The sequence below is a fragment of the Macaca mulatta genome, chromosome 1 (assembly GCF_049350105.2).
Source record: "Macaca mulatta isolate MMU2019108-1 chromosome 1, T2T-MMU8v2.0, whole genome shotgun sequence".
Taxonomy (NCBI): Eukaryota; Metazoa; Chordata; class Mammalia; order Primates; family Cercopithecidae; genus Macaca; species Macaca mulatta.
The window spans coordinates 194,253,255-194,263,217 of record NC_133406.1 but is presented as its reverse complement, the minus strand read 5'-3'; positions in this window follow the sequence as shown (position 1 = coordinate 194,263,217).

The following is a 9,963-nucleotide window of genomic DNA, read 5'->3' as shown; positions in this document are numbered from 1 at the left end:
CCTTAAGCAATCCTCCTGCCTGAGCCTCCCAAAGTACTGGGGTTATAGGCATGAGCCACCACACGTGGACCACAATTTTTAAACACATTAGATGTACCCATCACCTATCAAGTATGTATGTCTTGATGAGGGCTGTGCCTGGCACAGTGGCTTATACCTGTAATCCCAACACTTTCAGAGGCTGAGGCAAGAGGATCTCTTGAAGCCAGGAGTTCAAGACCAGCCTAGGCAACATAGTGAGATCCTGTCTCTACAAAAATAAGTAGCTGGGTGTGATGGTGTTCTCCTGTAGTCCTAGCTACTTGGGAGGCTAAGATAGAAGGATTTCTTAAGCCCAAAGTTCAGGGGTTACATTGAGCTATGATCACTGGGTCTGGGACACATAGTTGAGACCCTGTATTTTTTAAAAAGAGAAAAAGCCAGGTGAGATGGCTCACAGCTGTAATCCTAGCACTTTGGGAGGCTGAGGTGGGAGGATTACTTGAGGCTGTGAGTTCTTGAGACCAGCCTGGGCAACATAGTGAGACTCTGCCTCTACAAAAAAAAAAATTATGTAAGAAACTTGGCCAGGTATGGTGGCTCATGCCTGTAATCCTAGCACTTTGGGAGGCCAAGGCGGGCAGATTGCCTGAGCTCAGGAGTTCGAGACCAGCCTGGGCAACACGGTGAAACCCCGTTTCTGCTAAAATACAAAAAAAGCCAGGTGTGGTGGCGTGCGTCTGTAGTCCCAGCTACTCGGGAGGCTGAGGCAGGAGAATTGCCTGAACCCGGGAGGTGGAGGTTGCAGTGAGCCGAGACCCCACCACTGCACTCCAGCCTGGGCGACAGAGTGAGACTCCATCAATAAAAAAAAAAAAAAAAAACTTTTCACTTGGGGAGGCCGAGGCGAGGGGATCGCGAGGTCAGGAGATCGAGACCATCCTGGCTAACACGATGAAACCGTGTCTCTACTAAAAATACAAAAAAATTAGCTGGGCATGGTGGCAGGCTGAGAATGGCGTGAACCCAGGAGGCGGAGCTTGCAGTGAGCCGAGATTGCGTCACGGCACTCCAGCCTGGGCAACAGAGTGAGACTCCATCTCAAAAAAAAAAAAGAAAAAAAGCCAGGCGAGGTGGTTCACAACCTGTAATCCCAGCACTTTGGGAGGCCGAGGCGAGGCAGGTGGATCACGTGAGGTCAGGAGTTTGAGACCAGCCTGGCCAACATGGCAAAACTTCTCTAAAATTCGGTGGGCTTGGTAGTGGGTGCCTGTATCCCAGCTAGTCGGGAGGCTGAGGCATGAGAATGGCTTGAATCAGGGAGATGGAGGTTGCAGAAAGCTGAGATTGTGCTATTGCACTCCAGTCTGGGTGACAGAAGGAGACTCCATCTCAAAAAAATAAAAATTAAAAAAATAAAAAGAAATTTATTTTTTAAAAGACAGGGGCTTGGCCGGGCGCCATGACTCACGCCTATAATTCCAGCACTTTGGGAGGCTGAGGCGGGTGGATCACCTGAGGTTAGGAGTTTGAGATCAGCCTGGCTAACATGGTGAAACCCCGTCTCTACTAAAAATACAAAAAAATTAGCCAGGCGTAGTGGCGGGCACCTGTAATCCCAGCTACTCAGGAGGCTGAGGCAGGAGAATAGCTTGAACCTGGGAGGTGGAGGTTGCAGTGAGCCGAGATCGCACCACTGCACTCTAGCCTGGGTGACAAGAGTGAGACTCCGTCTCAAACAACAAAAAAAGAAAAGGTAAAAACCAGAACAAATGCTGTGGTGTTTAGGTATTGGTATGCACTAAAAAACAAAAACAAAAACAAAACAAAAAAAAACGGTCTCGCTCTACTGCCTAAGTTGGAGTGTAGTGGCACCATCATAGCTCACTGCAGCCTCAAACTGGGCTAAAGAGATCCTCCTGCCTCAGCTTCCCAGTAGCTAGGACTTACAGGTACATGCCACCATGCCCGGCTAATTTTTTAAAAAGGGAATGAGGGCCAGGTGTGGTGGTTCACTGCTGTAATCCCAGCACTTTGGGAGGCCAAGGCAGGTCGATCACTTAAGGTCAGGAGTTTGAGACCAGCCTGGCCAACATGATGTATCCCCATCTCTACTAAAAATACAATAATTAGCACTGGGCATGGTGGCTCACACCTGTAATCCCAGCATTTTGGGAGGCCAAGGCAGATGGATCACTTGAGGCCAAGAGCTCAAGACCAGCCGGGCCAACATGGTGAAACCCTGTCTCTACTAAAAATACAAAAATTAGCCAGGTGCAGTGGTACATGCCTGTAACCCCATCTACTCAGGAGGCTGAAGCAGGAGAATCACTTGAACCTGTCAGACAGAGGCTGCAGTGAGCCAAGATTGTGCCATCGCACTCCAGCCTGGGTGACAGTGAGTGAGACTCCATCTCTAAATAAATAAATAAATAAACAAACAAACAAAAGTTAGCCAGCCTGTAGCCCTAGCTACTCAGGAGGCTGAGGCAGGAGAATCGCTTGAACCTGGGAGGCAGAGGCTGCAGTGAGCTGAGATTGTGCCACTGCACTCCAGCCTGGGTGACAGAACAAGACTCTGTCTCAAAAAGAATTGGAGTGTGTAGGGTTGTGGTGGAAGGGTATTGGAGTCTAAGCAAGATGAGAATAGGGCACCTGGAAAGGTGGTACTGGCAATGGGAGATTGGTTACATATAGGGAGGATTAATCCAATAGGTAAATATATTGCAGATTATGGGAGCTAGCAATCAGAGAATAGAGTTACAAATATGGAAAAGGTTTGGCTGGGCGCAGTGGCTCACGCCTGCAATCCCAGCTCTTTGGGAGGCAGAGGTGGGCAGATCACCTAAGGCCAGGAGTTCAAAACCAGCCTGGCCAACATGGCAAAACTAAATATACAAAAAAAAAAAAAAAAAACAGCCTGGCATGGTGGCATGTGCCTGTAGTCCCAGCTACTTGGGAGGCCGTGGCAGGAGAATCACATGAATCCAGGAGGCAGAGGTTGCAGTAAGCTGAGACAGCACCACTGCACTCCAGCCTGGGCAACAAAGCAAGAATCCGTCTCAAAAAAAAAAAAAAAAAAAGAAAGGGTAAAAACCAGAACAAACCCTGTAGTGTTTAGGTATTGGTATGCACTAAATAAATACAAATTTAGTAAATAAGTAGACATAGATGCCAGTATGTGTATATGTAAGGAATTCATATATTCCCTAGCTCTGCCCATGAAAAGATCTTCATTCCCTAGTTAAAGGAACCAGGGTTCTGTGGAGGAAGAGGTGATTCCAGGGCTGAGACAGGGAAAGTACAAGTTAAGTCTGGAACATTTCATTCCATAAAGAAAGAAGTGTGTCCCCATTTCAACAGGTGTAGCTAAAAGCAAACAAAAGGAAGTGCTCAAAGAATGATAGGGCATGTCAAAAGTACACAAAAACCACTAGCCAAATCTGGAATAATTTGAGCATCAAAATATATGATGATAGTACTGGATTATACCCCTTTGAATAAAAGGAATACATTATTTCATAAAAATATAAATAAGTGAATTAGTTGAACGATTGGTGAAGAAGGGGATACTTGTTAATTATAAAAGGAAAAGTACACTGAAGAAGCCTAGCAGAAAGCTTAGACGATTCAACCTCCAACTCCCTGATTCAAGCTATTCTCCTGCCTCAGCCTCCTGAGTAGCTGGGATTACAGGTGCCCGCCACTACGCCTGGCTAATTTTTTTGTATTTTTAGTAGAGACGGGGTTTCACCATGTTAGCCAGGCTGATCTCAAACTCCTAACCTCAGGTGATCCACCCGCCTCAACCTCCCAAAGTGCTGGAATTATAGGCGTGAGTCATGGCGCCCGGCCAAGCCCCTGTCTTTTAAAAAATAAATTTCTTTTTATTTTTTTAATTTTTATTTTTTTGAGATGGAGTCTCCTTCTGTCACCCAGACTGGAGTGCAATAGCACAATCTCAGCTTTCTGCAACCTCCATCTCCCTGATTCAAGCCATTCTCATGCCTCAGCCTCCCGACTAGCTGGGATACAGGCACCCACTACCAAGCCCACCGAATTTTAGAGAAGTTTTGCCATGTTGGCCAGGCTGGTCTCAAACTCCTGACCTCACGTGATCCACCTGCCTCGCCTCGGCCTCCCAAAGTGCTGGGATTACAGGTTGTGAACCACCTCGCCTGGCTTTTTTTCTTTTTTTTTTTGAGATGGAGTCTCACTCTGTTGCCCAGGCTGGAGTGCCGTGACGCAATCTCGGCTCACTGCAAGCTCCGCCTCCTGGGTTCACGCCATTCTCAGCCTGCCACCATGCCCAGCTAATTTTTTTGTATTTTTAGTAGAGACACGGTTTCATCGTGTTAGCCAGGATGGTCTCGATCTCCTGACCTCGCGATCCCCTCGCCTCGGCCTCCCCAAGTGAAAAGTTTTTTTTTTTTTTTTTATTGATGGAGTCTCACTCTGTCGCCCAGGCTGGAGTGCAGTGGTGGGGTCTCGGCTCACTGCAACCTCCACCTCCCGGGTTCAGGCAATTCTCCTGCCTCAGCCTCCCGAGTAGCTGGGACTACAGACGCACGCCACCACACCTGGCTTTTTTTGTATTTTAGCAGAAACGGGGTTTCACCGTGTTGCCCAGGCTGGTCTCGAACTCCTGAGCTCAGGCAATCTGCCCGCCTTGGCCTCCCAAAGTGCTAGGATTACAGGCATGAGCCACCATACCTGGCCAAGTTTCTTACATAATTTTTTTTTTTGTAGAGGCAGAGTCTCACTATGTTGCCCAGGCTGGTCTCAAGAACTCACAGCCTCAAGTAATCCTCCCACCTCAGCCTCCCAAAGTGCTAGGATTACAGCTGTGAGCCATCTCACCTGGCTTTTTCTCTTTTTAAAAAATACAGGGTCTCAACTATGTGTCCCAGACCCAGTGATCATAGCTCAATGTAACCCCTGAACTTTGGGCTTAAGAAATCCTTCTATCTTAGCCTCCCAAGTAGCTAGGACTACAGGAGAACACCATCACACCCAGCTACTTATTTTTGTAGAGACAGGATCTCACTATGTTGCCTAGGCTGGTCTTGAACTCCTGGCTTCAAGAGATCCTCTTGCCTCAGCCTCTGAAAGTGTTGGGATTACAGGTATAAGCCACTGTGCCAGGCACAGCCCTCATCAAGACATACATACTTGATAGGTGATGGGTACATCTAATGTGTTTAAAAATTGTGGTCCACGTGTGGTGGCTCATGCCTATAACCCCAGTACTTTGGGAGGCTCAGGCAGGAGGATTGCTTAAGGCCAGAGTTCAAGACCAGCCTGGACATAGTGAGATGCCATCTCTACAAAATATTTTTTTTGGGGGGACAGAGTCTTGCTCTGTCGCCCAGGCTGGAGTGCAGTGGCGCAGTCTCCACTCACTGCAAGCTCCGCCTCCTGGGTTCACGCCACTCTCCTGCCTCAGCCTCCTGAGTAGCTGGGACCACAGGCGACTGCCACCACGCCCAGCTAATTTTTTGTATTTTTAGTAGAGACGGGGTTTCACCATGTTAGCCAGGATGGTCTTGATCTCCTGATCTCATGATACACCCGCCTCAGCCTCCCAAAGTGCTGGGATTACAGGCGTGAGCCACCGCGCCCAGCCTCTACAAAATATATATATATATATATATTTTTGAGACAAAGTCTCGCTCTGTCGCCCAGGCTGGTGTGCAGTGGCCGGATCTCAGCTCACTGCAAGCTCCGCCTCCCGGGTTTACGCCATTCTCCTGCCTCAGCCTCCCGAGTAGCTGGGACTACAGGCGCCCGCCACCTCGCCCGGCTAGTTTTTTGTATTTTTTTAGTAGAGACGGGGTTTCACCGGGTTAGCCAGGATGGTCTCGATCTCCTGACCTCGTGATCCGCCCGTCTCGGCCTCCCAAAGTGCTGGGATTACAGGCTTGAGCCACCGCGCCCGGCCTACAAAATATTTTTTAAATTAGCTGGGAGTGGTGATGCATGCTATAGTCCTAGCTACTTGATGGCCGAGGTGGGAGGATCACTTGAGCCCAGGAGGTGGAGGCTGCAATGAGCTATTCGCACCACTGCATTCCAGCCTGGCCAACAAAGTAAGACCCTGTCCCCCTTGCTGCTCCCCACCTCCTCAAAAATAAAAGAAAATTTCAAATTAAAAAAAAAAAATTCTCAATTTATAAAAAAAGGACAGGGGGCAGGTTTGCAGATCACAGAACTTTTATTAAGATGGAATCACTGCGAATTACATAGAAGCTACCAGCCTAAGCCAAAATCCATGAGGTTCATGTGAACTTACAGTTACACAAATAAGAAACAAATGGTATATCCAAAACCATAAGGAAATATTCTGATGCCCAGAAGATGAAGGCTGGGGTGAATAAGTCCACACATTTATTTCAAGTTGTTAAAGAGTTTGTGGGCCACCTAGATAGGGGAAAGAAAAGGAGGTAATCAATTGGCAGCTTTAATGTCATGGCTTACAAGGTCCTTCAAGACCTGAAACTACTGCCTCTCTTCTCACAACTCCCCTTCTCACATATGCACGCAGCACTTGAGTCCTAGTGAACGCCCTACTTGTTTCATCTTTTATTCTTCCTTTAGAATATCACAAGTAAAAAAGTTAAATACATATAAATAAATATTTGTGGGTGTGATTTTTGTGTGGCTTAAAATCTTAAACTGGAGCAGGATTGGCCGGGCGCCGTGGGTTTCACAGAGTGAAACCTTGTCTCAAAAAATTAAAAAATAAAAAAGAAACCAATAAGTAGGGGAAAGAGATACAAAGAAAGATATAGGCTGGGTGCGTAATTTTTTTTTTTGAGACAGAGTCTCACTCTGTCCCCCCACCCCGAGAATCAATTACAACCAAAATAAAAGAGCCTTTAATAGGTATTGTTAAGTACCCCCAACTACTGTTAAACTTCAGCAAATCACTAGCTGGGTACACCTGTCCTATATTAAACCTGTTTCTTATGAGTCCCTGTAGGTGTAAAAGGAGGACATCATGACCTACACTTGTGAACTCTTATAAGACTTAAAGGCCGGGCGCGGTGGCTCAAGCCTGTAATCCCAGCACTTTGGGAGGCCGAGACGGGCGGATCACGAGGTCAGGAGATCGAGACCATCCTGGCTGACACGGTGAAACCCCGTCTCTACTAAAAAAAATACAAAAACTTAGCCGGGCGAGGTGGCGGGCGCCTGTAGTCCCAGCTACTCGGGAGGCTGAGGCAGGAGAATGGCGTAAACCCGGGAGGCGGAGCTTGCAGTGAGCTGAGATCCGGCCAGTGCACTCCAGCCTGGGCGACAGAGCGAGACTCCGTCTCAAAAAAAAAAAAAAAAAGACTTAAAGTTGTTATTTCACAAACACAAAATTAAATAATATTACAAGGCAGAGTATGTGCAGTATTAAACTATACGTGTTATTCTCACCTGTTTGTTTTTTTTTACCTTTCCTAAGACTTTTAATGCAATTCTATTATCACTAATTTTTGACCCTTCCTTGTTTAACCTCCTAGTAACTTTTGTGTCTTCTAGACTACAATAATTCCACATGAAAACAATGCTGGCACAAGGCTTCTAACCCATCCCTTCTTCTGACCTAGAAAACAAAAACAAGCTGCTATTAGACCCATCAGATTAGGTATCCAGAGATTGTCACTCCTCCAACGCTAGGCAGGGCCTATGACCATAAAATTAGCAGAAAACAGCTACAGAAGATGGCCCTCTGCCCTTCTGCAGCCCATTTAAGTTTTTTTTTTTTTTTCTAAGAGAGTCTCACTCTGTCCCCCAGGCTGGAGTGCAGTGGTGCTATATTGGCTCACTGCAACCTCCTCCCGAGTTCAAGTGATTCTCCTGCCTCAGCCTCCTGAGTAGCCGGGACCACAGGCCTGTGCCACCACGCCCAGCTAATTTTTGTATTTTTAATACAGATGGGGTTTCATTATGATGGCCAGGCTGGTCTCGAACCCCTGGCCTCAAGTGATCCACCTGCTTTGGCCTCCCAAAGTTCTGGGATTACAGGCCTGAGCCACCACACCCGGCCACCCCTTTAAGATTAAGGAGGAGTATCTAATCTCTGAGGGGGAATGAAGTAGGGGACTGGCAGAAATTATTTCCAGGTCCCAAGGTCCCACTTGGATAAAATGAAGAAACTGGCAGGAACCAGCAGATGGCAACAAAAGCCATCCCTAGCTACCCTCATTGGTCATTAGCATAAGATACTTCCTCTGGGGCATGTTTACAGATGCTAGGCAATGACCAGGAAATTACTGCCCCTTTCCTAGAAAGTTAGGAATAACCTGCCCCTCAATTTGCATTAGCCTGCTTCTTAATTTGCATGTAATTAAAAGTGGGTGGAAGTGGCTATAAATACAGTTGCCAACAGGACGAGAACTGCTCTGAGCACACTGCCTATGAGTTGTCTCTGCTCTACAAGGAGTAGCTCCAGTTCAATAAAAATTGCTGTTTGACCACTCATAGTGGCTCGTGCCTCCAATAACAGCACTTGGGGAGGCTGAGGCAGGAAGATTGCTTGAGCTCAGGAGCTTGAGACCAGCCTGGGCAACATAATGAGATCTTGTCTCTACAAAAAATACAAAAATTAGCTGGGCATGGTGGTGGGCACCTGTGGTCCCAGCTATTTGGGTAGCTTAGGTGGGAAGATTGTTTGAGCCCAGGTGGTTGAGACTGCAGTGAATTGGGATTGCACTACTGCACTCTAGCCTGGGTGGCAGAGTGAGACCCTGCCTCGAAAAAAAAAAGTGCTGTTTAACACCACCAGCTCACCCTTAAATTCTTTCCTTGGCAAAACCAAGATCCCTCCCAGACTAAGCCCCAGTTTTGGGGCTCACCTGCCTGTCTGCATCTAAACCACAGCCTTGCACAAAAGCCATCACAACCTTACACAAAATACTTCTTTGAAAACATCTGCCCAGTAACTGCCTGTCCAACCTTGGGCTGATGCTTGTTATTGATTGGATTAATGCTTGTTATTGACTAACCCTTGTTACTGATTCTTGTAGCAACCAATAATTGTTCCAAAACAACTTACTATATGTAACGATTCTAACTTTTCCTTTAAAACCCACCCCCTTTTTTTTTTCAGGTCAGGCATAGTGGCTGATACCTGTAATCCCAACTCTTTGAGTGGCCAAGGCAGGCGATCCCTTGAGCCCAGGAGTTTGAGACCAGCCTGGGCACAATGGTGAAACCTTGTCTCTACAAAAAATACGAAAATTAGCCAGGGGTGGTGGCATGTGCCAGTAGTCCCAGCTACTTGGGAGGCTGAGGCAGGAGGATTGATTGAGCCTGGGAAGTTGAGGCTGCAGTGAGCCATGATTGTGCAAGTGCCCAGCCTGGGCAACACATGAGACCCTGTCTAAAAAAAATTAAAAAAAAAAAACAAAAAAACTCTTATTTTCCTTTACCTCCTCATGCCGAGACCAGCTCAGTCGGGGAGACCCTAACCCAGCAATGCTAGAGGAATTAAAGACACACACACAGAAATATAGAGGTGTGAAGTGGGAAATCAGGGGTCTCACAGCCTTCAGAGTTGACAGCCCCAAACAGAGATTTACCCACATATTTATTAACAGCAAACCAGTCATTGGCATTGTTTCTATAGATAGTAAATTAACTAAAAGTATCCCTGATGGGAAACGAAGGGATGGGCCGAATTAAATGAATAGGTTGGGCTAGTTAACTGCAGCAGGAACATGCTCTTAAGACACAGATCGCTCATGCTATTGTTTGTGGCTTAAGAATGCCTTTAAGCGGTTTTTTGCCCTGGGTGGGCCAGGTGTTCCTTGCCCTTATTACCGTAAACCCACAACCTTCCAGCTTGGGTGTTAAGGCCATTATGGACATGTCACAGTGCTGCAGAGATTTTGTTTATGCCCAGTTTTGGGGCCAGTTTACAGCCAGATTTTGGGCGGTTTGCTCCCAGCCTCCTCATATGCCCATAGGTTAATACGGTACCATATTCCACAT